This window comes from Notolabrus celidotus, chromosome 10 (assembly GCF_009762535.1).
Source record: "Notolabrus celidotus isolate fNotCel1 chromosome 10, fNotCel1.pri, whole genome shotgun sequence".
Taxonomy (NCBI): domain Eukaryota; kingdom Metazoa; phylum Chordata; class Actinopteri; order Labriformes; family Labridae; genus Notolabrus; species Notolabrus celidotus.
In genome coordinates, this window is record NC_048281.1 from 31,957,759 (window position 1) to 31,970,840 (window position 13,082).

A 13,082-nucleotide genomic window follows, 5' to 3' on the forward strand; every position below is an offset into this window, starting at 1 on the left:
GATTCAATCATCTCCAACAAAATATCACAAATGGAAAGAAACACTTTCAATTCCCAACAAATGTTTCTTTCTTTAATTTCCAGCTTTAGGGCCTGTCTCCACTAGCAGCATTTTTTTGTACTAAATTAGATGTCATCATGATGTGTTCAGATGTGACATCAAAAAAACAAATATATATTTTGACGAGGATCTTGAAGAACACAACTGTTTGGGGGAAATATGTATTTTTTTCCCAGCAGCATAGTATAGATATTACATACAGAAATTATGACCTGTTTAACCTACTAACATGAGCTTTTATCAGTAGTTTAATTAGCCTAAAACTACTGATGCCAAGATGTTTTTAAGCAAATGTTCAAATTAAAATACAATAATTTGTGTCCTAACCACTAAAAACATGAGTGTTGCCTTTACAACCTTGATAGAGAAGTATTGATGTTGAACTTGATGAAGGCTTGTCTTGATAATGGGTCTATATCAATTGAAATTAATGATCTCTATCCCTGGTTGTAGCATCAGTAAGTCATGATGATGGTGCCTTTAAATATGAGGTTGTGGGCACTGCAGTGCAAAAAAATGCTGCTAGTGGAGACAGGCCCTAAAGCTGGAATTTAAAGAAAGAAACATTTGTTGGGAATTGAAAGTGTTTCTTTCCATTTGTGATATTTTGTTGGAGATGATTGAATCTTTTCTTAATTCTTCAAATCTAATCTTGCAGATTTTCCCCTCCCTTAGCTCTCTAGTCTTCTTTAAAGCACAGTTCCCTCATCTTCAGTGTAAGGCTTTGTTATTTTAATCTACATCGTCCATGCTTCATGCTGCTACACGTCCTTTCCTCATGCAGTCCTTTGTTCTGTGCTCCTGCTAAGTAAATACAGTATATGTGGATGTTTGTAATAGAAAGCTGTACACATCATTATGTCACTTCATGTCACCTCCTTTACTTTGCTATCTCACTGTTATCCTGCTGATTTTTACAGATTCAAGCATCAAATTTGTGTGTTTAGTTTATGGGAGTTGTTACAAAGTTTGGGTGTGATTATCACGGGGAAGGAGGAGGAGGATGACTGTCCCTTAGCAGCAGCAGCTAAATGTTGGCTAAGTTTTTTTTACCCAAAAGCAGCCTGAAGTATTGCATTTAGCCAAACTTTAGACCTCTTCTCTGTTCAAGCAACAGCAATAACGGCCAAATTCCACCAGATCCTCTCCGTTGCGTTCCGGCTGTGTCAGGACAATTTTGTCCTTACAACCGAATGATAGTCTTGAATTTGAGCAAAATTTCAAAAGCTTTAGGCTGAACATTGGAGTGAAATTTCTTCTAGGAAATGAGAAGATCTGATAGGTTTCTATTCTAGTCAATGTGTTAACTTCCACTGGATCCGCTCCGTTGCGTTCCTGCTTTGTCTCTGATCCAGCAGGTCAGAGCCCCCCAGATCAGATACACAAGACTTCTATTTGTGCCGGATGCCGGAGCACGACGCATCAATCTCAACAGAGCAGATGGAGCGGGACAGGAAGTCAGGTTTCACCAAAACAAATTTTCAGAATAAAACACTCTGTGTTATCACCAGATCGTATTTCACTTAACTACAACAACAAACCGTCATGATGAGCGGAGCCAGGCCTGGAGTCAACAGGTCAGAGGTTTTCAGAGGACCAGAAAGACAACATGGATGAGGAGAGGAGGAGGAGAATCCTTGATTCAGTAATCACTGCGGGGAAACCTCGGTCACATGACTCCAGCTGTCGGACCGGACACGGATCTGGTGGGAGTCCCGGGTTACTCACTTAGTTTTTTTAAGTCGTGTGCGTGTGGATTCCTCCTCTTTCATCACTGCTTTATCCCACTTCTGCAAAACAATCAAACAAACACGTGCACATCTTCCATCCTCATATCCTAACTTTACATCCCGTCATTACCCTTCCTCATCCTCCTCTTATCCACTCTGTCATTCCTCTCTTTCAGATGCATTTCTTTATGTATCTGTTGGCACGACAATAACATACTCCACTGGTGATTATACACCTCTGTCAGCGCACAGGGGGTTTTAGGAGAGCTTCACGTGCCTCTTCTCCTTCTTCTGAAACACCTCCTTCTAAATGAAAGGGTTATTTGACTCGGAGGCAGTTGGGTGGGAAATGAAACCCTTTGCCCCGTCATTTCACTGACTCATTCAGAGGTAATTAGAGGGATATGTATCATACTTCGACCTAATTTCTGCGGTGGTACATTATTTGTCTTAACCTAAATTCTGCAGGTAATTTTAGGTGTATATTTCCTAGTTTTACCCTGAATACTGGCCCTAATTACAGGGATATATTTCAATATCTGCTTTAACACGCCAAATATCCTCTCAGCGCTCCTCTAAGAGCCTCCTGGGCATGCATGTTACAACTATTACAAGAAAATGCCACAACTGTTCTACAGTAAAGCCCTGGAGGTAAGAAGTGACTGGATTTAATTTTCAAAGGCCTGACAAGTGTGAAAAATGACACATTATGACCCCAATAGAGCGAAGCAGCCTCGTGTCTCAGAGAGGAGGAGGAGGAGGAGGAGGAGGAGGAGTTTTTAAAGTAAACTAAAAACTCACCTTTTCAATTTGGCTTTTAACCTAGAGTCATTTCCTTTTAGACCTAGACTGCATTATTACCATTATTACCATCATTTTGATATGTTTGATTTTTATTGTATATTCTTTTTTATTATTATTTTATTTTATTTCAAATATCTGGTATTCATTTCATTCTATTTAATTGATTGATTCCATTTTAATTTATTACATTTTTTAAATATTTCATATCACTTTCATCTATCTTGTTTTAGTCTTGTATATAGAGGCTATAACCCTCGTTCCAGAGGTCGCAGGTTCGATTCCAGCCTCGACCATTCACTGCATGTCCTCCCCCACTCTCTACTCCCAATGTTCTGTCTCTCTTCATCTGCCCTGTACATTAAAGGTGAATGTGCCCAAAAATATATAACTTTAAGAAAGGTGCTATATAAAAGAAAATAAGTTGAGTTGAGTTTCTGTGAAGTGACTCCTTTTTTTTTTTGTTAAGTTTATCTGGAAGAATGGATCAGCAAGAGTTTTTATATTTAGATTTTAACATATATGAAAGTTATTGGTTAAACAAAAAATGTCATATTGGGCAGAAAGAAGTCCATGTTCATGTTGGAGCTTATCTTTGCACATGAAGCAGTTTGATTACTTCGTCATAAGAGAATCAAACCATCCATGTTTCATTTAACAGCACAAAGACATTTCTTCTTCCACACTTTTTACAATTATTATCATTATTGGACTTTCAATAACTTCATTCAGATGATAGGACAGAGGATGAAGTAGGAAATGGAGAAGAGAAAGTGGGGGATGGCATGTGCCAAAGGGCTGCAGGTCAGACTTGAGGGCCCTCCACATCAAGGACTACGGACTCTGGATTCAACCAGAACCAAACCAGTTCCCCTGTTTCTTTTATAGTAACAGTAACGGAGGCCACAGACTGCATCATGCTGATATAACTATCTTCGTTATATTATAATATGATATATTACATTATTATTGTTTACTAAAACTTACATTCATATTATATACCAATATTTATTTATTATATTGCTTCATCTGTCAAAACCAAACCTGTCACTACTGAACCATTTTTAATACTGCCTGTGGTTACCAATATTTAAACCATTTGTAACATTTGTACATATCTTAAATTTGTAAATTTGTATTCTATCTTTATTTATCTATTTTATTTTTACTTATTTTATTTTAATTATTGAAACTTATTCTTGATTGTACTTATGTCTGGGTCTCTGCAACAGCCAAATTTACCCCCGGGGATCAATAAAGTAATATCTTATCTTATCTTATCTTATCTTATTTTATCTTATCTTATCTTATCTTATCTTATCTTATCTTATCTTATCTTATCTTATCTTATCTTATCTTATCTTATCTTATCTTATCTTATCTTATCTTATCTTATCTTTATGGCTGAAGAGTTAGAGCTGACCATCAAGAGAGAAGACTGTTCTCCATAACAGTTAAATAACTCCAGAAAATGATGACGGCATCAATATTTGTCTGTGAAGTTGATTAAAAACATCTTAAAATGTGATTTTTGCATTGTGTCGTTGAACTTCTTCCTCTCTCTACACTGAGAGTGTGTGTTCATTATTTGTATCATGCAGTCCTGAACACTTAGCCACAGTTTTGTTCCCAATCTGCATGGTTTCTCCCCATCCATTATGGAGGCTTGGCTCGTTCAACAGGCTGTTTATTGTAACCTCTTGGACAACATTTTTCGAAACTGACTAAACTGATTCCCAGCACACACTCAGGAGTTTTTGGGAGTAACATGTTTTTAATCTATTGACTAATAAACTGTGGCCGAGGCTTTAAAAGGGCTTCTTTTCCATAACTGGTTTAACTCCACTAACAGAGAAGACTGAAACCATTTTACATGACCTAAATGTTCCCAGAGGAGAATGTCAGGGTAACTACCTGGCTGACATTTTGGCGTATAACAACAGTTGGGAATTTCTGCTGTGGGCACAACAGTACCATTAAAATGTATGAATGCATGCAGTTGGCAGCCCGGTGGCTCAGTGCTGTGGTAACAGATGGACTGGAGTGTGTTGACTGCTAAGCAAGGAGAGCTTTTTGGCTGTAATCTCCAACACACTCCTGTCATGTGCTGGAAACCCGGAATAACTCTGCACTAAAGCCAAGAGCTGGAAACACAAGACACAGCGAGGTAGCTCTGTGAATATATCAGAGACATCCCAAAGTTTTGAACAGACGGTTAAAGCAAGAGACTCGATTCTTTGGGAAAAGGTGTTGCAGAGATTATTGTTTGGGCTTTTTTATGGCTTTATGGTGATAGGACAGTAGATAACCGTCAGGAACAAGGAAGGAGAGAGTGAAGAATGACGTAATGTTTGGGGATCAGATTGTAATCCAGGCCGTCACCTTCCAGGACAGTAACCTTGATAACCTCTGTGAAGTGTCATTTAACCATTAAGCTAAACCAGCTTTGATTCATCTTTTCAGACACAGAAGAACTTTGCACCTTGTAAAAATTTTCATATTGTCAGTAAATAGTCTTCTTACCTAGATGAAAGGTTGCTCTGGCTTTCCATTGGATATATAAAACTGGTGTGAAACTGCTTCCAGTACATTGTAACCTCAAAGCTCCCACTGAGTACAGGAAATGGAGCTATCTTAATTCCCCAGAGTCTGACCAGGGCTGTAGCAGCTGAAATGACCCAGGAAGTTGTGATGCTTTGATCTAACCGTGTAGATTTGATGCTTTTACCTGACCAGGAAGCTTTGACGCCAAAAATCAGCCAAGAATTATTTTTTAATTCAAACTTGCTGTGAGTGTTTTTTGTACCAAAATCTAAAACAAGAGGTATGTTGGTGCCAAAACCAAAGAAAGTAGCATTCAAATCTTAAATATTTTGACTTGATATGAAAATAGACACTGTTAGGCTGATTTATACTTCTGCGTTGAATCGACGGCGTAGCCTACGCCGTGGGTCCGCGTAGCTCCCGTACCTACGCAGAGGCCTATGCACGTAGCTGACGTGCACCTCCTCCAAAATGTAACTATGCGTAGAGCCAACGCGGACCACAAGCTCTGTGATTGGTCCGCTCGACGGCTTTGTCTTTCCCGCATTCACAGCACTTCCGGGATCCCGGACATCGGCCGCACATCGGCCGTGTATTTCATCTCCTCCTCTCTATTCTTCATGTAATCCTGTCTGTATGATAAACAGCAACATGTACCAGCTGTAGATTAACATAACACGCTCTGAAACTCTGTGGAAAAGTAAACAGAGATCGTAGCCGGACCGGAAGCAGGCGGCCGGCTATCAGAGAGACCACACTGCCCTCAAGCGTTTCGGAGGAGAATTGCTGCGCGACACGGACACATCGACGCACAAGTATGTGGGGCTCATGTCCGCGTCAGCCCCTGCTGCGTAGGGGAGACGCAGAAGTATAAATCAGCCTTAAGAGTTCACAGACTGTAAACACCAACAGGTTTAGAGCTCCCCCTGCTGGGTGACCACAGTATAGGTCATAAACCCTGCCTCCCTCATGTTAACAGATGGGACATGGGTCAAACTAGAAAATATAAATACACGTCACAAAAATGTTTCCCAAGCATGCTTTCCATCATCCCAGTTAGAGCTTATCATGCTGATTCATGTCCAAGTGTTCATTTTCTGTGAACTTTAGTTGTAGTTAATAATCTGTGAGTTTTTTGAGCCAATCAAAATTGGAGTGGTGTTTTTATTTGTCATCACAGCTGCAGCAGGAAGCAAGAGGATGTTGCTGTGGCTTAATAACATTGTGGCTGCATCAAGATGAATGCATTAACACTGATGGTTCTACCACTAGTTTCGATTCCTGGACCAAACCTCCATCCAAGATAATGCGTCTCTTAAAGCTACCTTTCATGCCTCAATACGCCATAAACAAAGATCTTCTGAATGTAATCATATCCCCCAGATATTAGATGCTACACCTATAGCTCAAGCTCTCCAATGGTTATTACTGCTGTTTTGGGAGTTATTGGCCCACTCAGAAACTTCGGTCTGAGAAAACACTAAAGTTTAAATATTTGAGGTCATCAAACTAGATTTTAAAAAAAGGTCCATCAACAAAAATGTGCCTCAAATGTAGCTGACAATGCTCGACCTATATAGCTTTATTTTGAGTGATGCACTTGCACCAATCACGAAACAAAGACCTGCTGACATGCAGTTCAGACTTGGGACTTAAGGTAGTGAGGTACAGGAGAAGTAGCCCATTTTGTCTGGTTGGTAATTCAGTTTTCTAACTTTTTGAAGCCACTTTAATCAGCTTTTGGGTGTTGGTCTCCAAATGATAGACTCCTTTGGATGCCACTGTCTTGGGACCATAATGTGAGGATGAAAATGGAGGTGATATTTGAGTTAACCCCAGGCCGGCACTTAGATGTATGCAAATGAAGTTTCAGCAGCTGCTTTGCATTTTGATCATACTGCTGTGTCAGTAGAATTTCCAGTCTTTTCTCCACTTTCTCTTGAAGATAATCAGAGTGAATTAAAGTCAGAGCTTTCAAACAACTGTCCAAATTTCTGCCGGGTGGGTCATCATCGTGTTTTGTTCATGAGCATCAGGGTGTGTTGTCCAAGTCTCCAAGCAAGGACATGAAAAGACAAAGTGAAGCTGTGGCACATCCTTTTCCAATGAGCTCATCAAAACACAGACTAACTCATTCAGTCAGCACAGCGGGGATGGGAGGACGGACGGAGGGACACAGAGTGAAGAGGAGGAGAAGGATGGAGAGGAAGGAAGACAGGGTTGGAGCATCCACCAAAAGAGAGGGAGGGGGTAGAAAATGACAGAAGGGCCTGGACATGCAGCACCTGTGTGGTTATCTAGGCCATGTTGATGTCCAGTGATGAGCAGGGATTTTGGTTGTGTATGAAGTATGATGGGACGCAGCCAACCACGGATAAATTAGTCATGAGGACAAATTGCATCCAGAGACATTATAATGGATTTGAATTTGATGTGTTACTCATAACCTGCTGTGAGATTCTTGTTTTACTCTGATCTCAAAGCCACATGGACATGTAATTATAGCACATTATTCCATGTATGCCAACATTTGTTCTCAGTGTTCAAAGTCAGCAAAAAATGAATCATCTGTCTGAAGTTTCTACATCAAAATGTAAAATCTGAGACAGTGGCTTGGATTGAATAAGTGTTAGTGGTCTGGTTCCTGTCCTTTGTATGATTCTAGTCTGAGCAGTATTGACCAGTCATGTATAAGGTTTTGGAATAGTCAGGCAAAGATAAGATAAGAGATAAGAGATTCCTTTACTCGTCCCACAACGGGGAAATTCAAGTGTTACAGTAACAGAGTAGACAGTGCAAAAGAGATATATAAAACAAACAAGAGCCTATAAATTAACAAATTAAAAAGTTATTAACAATTAAAATCAAAATTAAAGAGGTAAAAGATAAGCATATCTTAAAATCACACACATATATATATATATATTATTGGTTATAGAGTCTGACCACTGCAGAAAGAAAAGACCTGTGGTATCTCTCCGTGAGATACCGCCGGTGAAGAAGTCTGTCACTGAACGAGCTCCTTAGTGTTGTTATGGTCTCCTGGAGGCGGTGTGACGTGTTGTCCATCAGAGAATATACCTTTGCTATCATCCTCCTGTTAGCCACCACCTCCACAGGGTCCAGTGGGCAGCCCAGGACAGAGCTGGCCTTCTTCACCAGTCTGTTCAGCTTCTTCCTGTCAGCAGCAGAGATGCTACTTGACCTGGGGGGACAGGGCCTTCTCTGTTGCTGCCCCCACCCTCTGAAACTCTCTCCCCCAACACCTCAGATTCTCTCCCTCACTCACCAAATTCAAATCCGGACTCAAAACACACCTTTTTACAAAGGCTTTTTAACTAGAATTGATTGGGGGTTTTTTTTGTTTTGTTTTATGTTGCTGCCTTGCTCTTCTTTGCTTTTTTTTTTTTTTTTTTCACTGTTTTCCTTTGCTTTTCTATTGTATAATTTTATCTTATTTTCCTGTAAAGCGCTTGGAGAATCTTTTAAAGCGCTTTTATAAATAAAATGTATTATTATTATTATTATTATTATTACTTCCCCAGCAGACCACTCCAAAGAAGATCGCTGATGCCACCACAGAGTCAAAGAAGGACTTCAGAAGATGGAGCTACTGCAACAAGCTGCCACTCAAGCAGCGCTTAGCAACCAAAGCTGTAGGTATGGAGAGCAAAAGCAAGCGTAACAAAATCTGCTTTAAAGACATCTTGACTCCCATTTGCGACCAGTCAATGCTCTACTGGCTTCAGTCACAAGAGTTGAAAGACCTGATCTTCTGTGAATCATTCGTGCCGCGATGACCAATCAGCATGGAGATCCTCCAGTGAGAACAGACCAGCGGAGGTCATTCGTCTGGAAATGGAGATAAAACTGATGGTGTCTGTGTGCCGCTATCCTAAAACTCTATGCTTGCAGGGAAGTGAATGATTGCAGGATTATGTGGTGAGTTGTGAAAACCTTTGTCTGTCACTTGATTCCAGTTATAGATTTTACAAGTGTAACCGGCTGATTAGCGCTCATGCCCCACAGCTGGGTGGGAACCAATCACCTGCGGTTACCTGGTTGTTTGCGGGGATAAAATTGAGTGACGGAGCTCCCTTCAGTCTCTGCAGAGCTCCGGGTTGAGAGCAGGACGGTGTTCCTTTCGGGTTGGCTTGATCGTTGTGTGCTGGAAGCTCATATAGTACGCGGTACGAGCGTGAGGTAGTGACGTGATCGGGTCGCGGACGGCCGAGGTAAACCTCAACTGGTTTTTGTTTGTCTTAATATGCCGTGTGGTGGTCGTTGTATGTAAGTGGTTAACGTTCATGTATCTTGTTGCAGATTGCCACTTTTGCCTTGTCTTTTAGTGTCTTTTGTCTCTTTTTGTGTCTTTTTGTCTTGATTTAAATACTCTACTCAGTAACAGTGTTAAAGTGTCCCCGTCCAGGCTGTGTAAGCAGCCGTGGCTGTAGCTACAGTTTATTGTGTCAGGCTTGTTGTTCATGTCCTTTTCATAGTCTAATTTATTAACTAGATGTGTGTGTTATTGTCGTGAATTTGCCGTGTTTATTTTAGGCCTGATACAGATAAGCCTGGCTGCAGTTAGCGGGGTCCCTACACTGATTTCTGGTGTCTGTTCAGGAAGAAGTAATTGTTGTGTTTTTTTTTAAAACTATTTTGTCTAATTAAATAAAGCTTGTGTATATATATTTTTCCTAAACCATGCCTTTGTATTCATTTGTGAACTCACCTGTGTATTGTTAAAGGGGAAACCCTCTGTTAAAGGGGCGGTAACTAAAAATAAGTATACTGTTAAAACTCTTTGGGTGAAAGTCCCAAGGTGGCGTTGTTGGTATTTTATCGTCTAAATCCAGAAATCCCTTTCCAGCCCTAGCTTGGTTACACAAGGAAGTTCCCAAATAGTATCATCAGCCTATTGTCTTTGAGTACTCTGAATTAAGCAAGTAAACAGAGCAATCCGGCCTCCAAATACTAGTGATGGGCAAGGATTTTTTGAATATTCGTTCACTTTGTAAAAATTGAAGAGTTACTTTTCTCATTTTAAAAGTACAACTTTTCATCGTTTGGTGCCTGGTTGTAATACAGTATTCCCGCCAGACGGTGGCTATAGAGCGTCTTAAAGCTGTTTGCTAACCGCATCAGCAAACAGAAGAAGAAGAATGCTAACTGCATTAAATAGCAATAGAAGAAGAAATCATTCGCGACAGTCACAGCGATTTTCTGTTTCTTCGTTTCTGAATCTCACACTACTACACACGTATTTCCAGAGACTGAGCATGGCTGTAAATTGTATGACTCAAGTTTATTGGATTTTTAATTTTTAACAACACATATCAACAACATACAGGACAAGATAGTGCCAATCTGAAGAGTGGAAGAAAAAAAAAAAAAATCACGATAAAATGTGTGACTTTGACTGGCATGAAAAATAATAAAAAACAAACAGACAAATAGACAAAACAACAAACAGAGAAGAAAAACACTGTATCAGACAATAAAGAAAAAATAACAATAATAAAATAATGCACAAATAATGAGAATGACAAAATACCAGTATTAACAAGACATTTTGGACAAGTTAACAAGATGTTCAATGTACCACTATCACATGCCCTCTACCCATACTTCACAAATAGATATTTAATCAATGTTCGTCCAACAGTGTCCACACTGCTTCCTTTCAACGCACCCTCGCCACACCTCCTGCATTCAGTTCAAAGCCCCAACAACCACACAGCAAAGTAAATGTCTTAATATTTTTACAAATACAAACAACTTGTTGTACAATGTACACGTTATATAGTCTGGCATTCAAAGAAAACAATCAGCTGGTGCCCATAAGGTTCCCCTGTGGTGAGTGAAACCGCAGAAACTTTCCCCATTTATCATTATATTTTCCTACCTCATTTATTAGACTGTAGGATATTCTCTCAAAAGCTGCCGAGCATGGCTGTAAAATGTAAACACACATGCCACGCCGCGTCACAGAAACACCGACATAAAGATCGAGACAGACGCTGAATTATCGCTGAATAGATGCCAATGTTTATCGAATAGTTTTTTGGCTTTCCCTACCAAATAGGTGCAAATAAAGCGAGCAAATGACTTGGTGTGTACCCGATATAAGAGTCTCCGTTTAAACTCACGCACACAGGCACAGAAAGAAAAACAAACGTCCTACAGAAAGATTTGAAAAGGCTTCTTCATTTCACCAATTTGCTTCCAGGTAATGACACTAACCACTCTGTTTCTGTCTTCAAGGTGTTTTACTATGATGAAAAAGCAATCAACAATGATCCATCATCTGTAAAGAAAGGAAAGAAGGCCAACAAGTTCTGCAGAGGAGAACACACTTTGAAGAACTACCAGCTGACCGTGCCAGATAAACAAGCCTCAGACTTCTCTGTGTACCGCAGTGCGTGAGCGCATCAACATCTTCACTTCTCTTTTTTCATCTTCAAGAGGAACCAGAGATACCAAACCATCAACCCATGTTCCTGTCTTGCTCAGGGGCTGTTAGATAAGTGTTATATAACTTTGACTGCCGGGGAGTTAGATAACCATTTATAAAACTTCAGCCAGATTAGAGCGGGTAATTTGTGAGTGTGTTGACAGCACACACAGAGGCCATCACTGTGTTTATCAAACATGTGACTCCCCCTGAAGAGGAAGTCTTGTTTTGTGGGGTTTTTTTTCATCTTATTGAACTGCAGGTGTCCTTACAAAACTCTCCTTGAAGGTAACCACATGACAGAGATCATTATAAACTAACCTGATGGTAACCTCCACTCCAAAACGCCCTGCTGTGTTTGTTTGATTATTTATATATTTATAGAGTACACTCCTTTTTCTGGACTACCTTTCAGACACTCGACAATCACTCCAAAATTATATGTGTTCATTAATTGTTCATCACTGACTGTAACTACAAAGTGGTATGAACTGTATCGAAACAAAGCATGTCAACTTATTTCACCTTTTCATGCAGGAGCTTGAAAACCTCCATGCTCTCTGCTCATGTTGCCATGGTAAGAAAAGAGATAATGGCTGATGCAGTGCTCACGCATTGTTCTCACAGTACAGCCTTGAGTATCTCTGCTCCAGATAATTATAGTTGAACATTTAAAGAAAGAAACTATTCTTTGCACAGAACAAAGTGTTGAACAATCTTTTGAAGCCAACAAGTCGAAACAGTCCAAAGTGAAAGAAGTTATCTTTAAGGCTCAGCTTTTTCCTCGAATGTTAGCGGTCATGTTTTGAGATTTTAATCATTTGATAAAGATCATGACAAGAGAAATAAAGACATTCAGTTCTTAGAAGAGGAAACAAACTGACTGATAAGATTTCAAACAAGATCAAGAGCGGAACAGAGACCGTGTTGTAGACAAGTCTCCAAACCTCAAGTCTAGAGTTCTCAGTGTTCAAGTCTGAGTCGAGTCACGGCCAAATTCCACCAGATCCGTGTCCGGTCTGTCTCCAATCCATTACGGCATCGGATCGGAAAGGTTTCTATTCTAGTCAGTGTGTTAACTTCCACTGGATCCACTCCTTCACGCATGACTTGTATATTTTTCCGAATGCCGGAGCACGACGCATCAATCTCAACAGAGCAGATGGAGCGGGACAGGAAGTCAGGTTTCACCAAAACAAAATGAAAACATCCGGTTCATTTTCAGAATAAAACACTCTGTGTTATCACCAGATCGTATTTCACTTAACTACAACAACAAACCAAAGTCATGATGAGCGGAGCCAGGCCTGGAGTCAACAGGTTTTCAGGTTTTCAGAGGACCAGAAAGACAACATGGATGAGGAGAGGAGGAGGATATTCATTAATGCAGTAATTACCGCGGGAAAACCTCGGTCACATGACTCCAGCTGTCCGGCGATCCTGCTCCAAGCTCATTCCATAAACACAACCAGTGGGTGTTGATGGATGAGAGA

The 13,082-nt window shown here is 40.2% G+C and overlaps 1 long non-coding RNA gene across 1 annotated transcript; it reads left to right on the plus strand.

Moving 5' to 3' along the window:
* Nucleotides 1–9,254: 9,254 nt before the first annotated feature.
* LOC117819975 lies at nt 9,255–12,454 on the plus strand. Its single transcript, XR_004632662.1, has 2 exons — nt 9,255–9,370; nt 11,400–12,454. It is a non-coding gene; the product is annotated as an uncharacterized LOC117819975 (long non-coding RNA).
* Nucleotides 12,455–13,082: the final 628 nt, after the last annotated feature.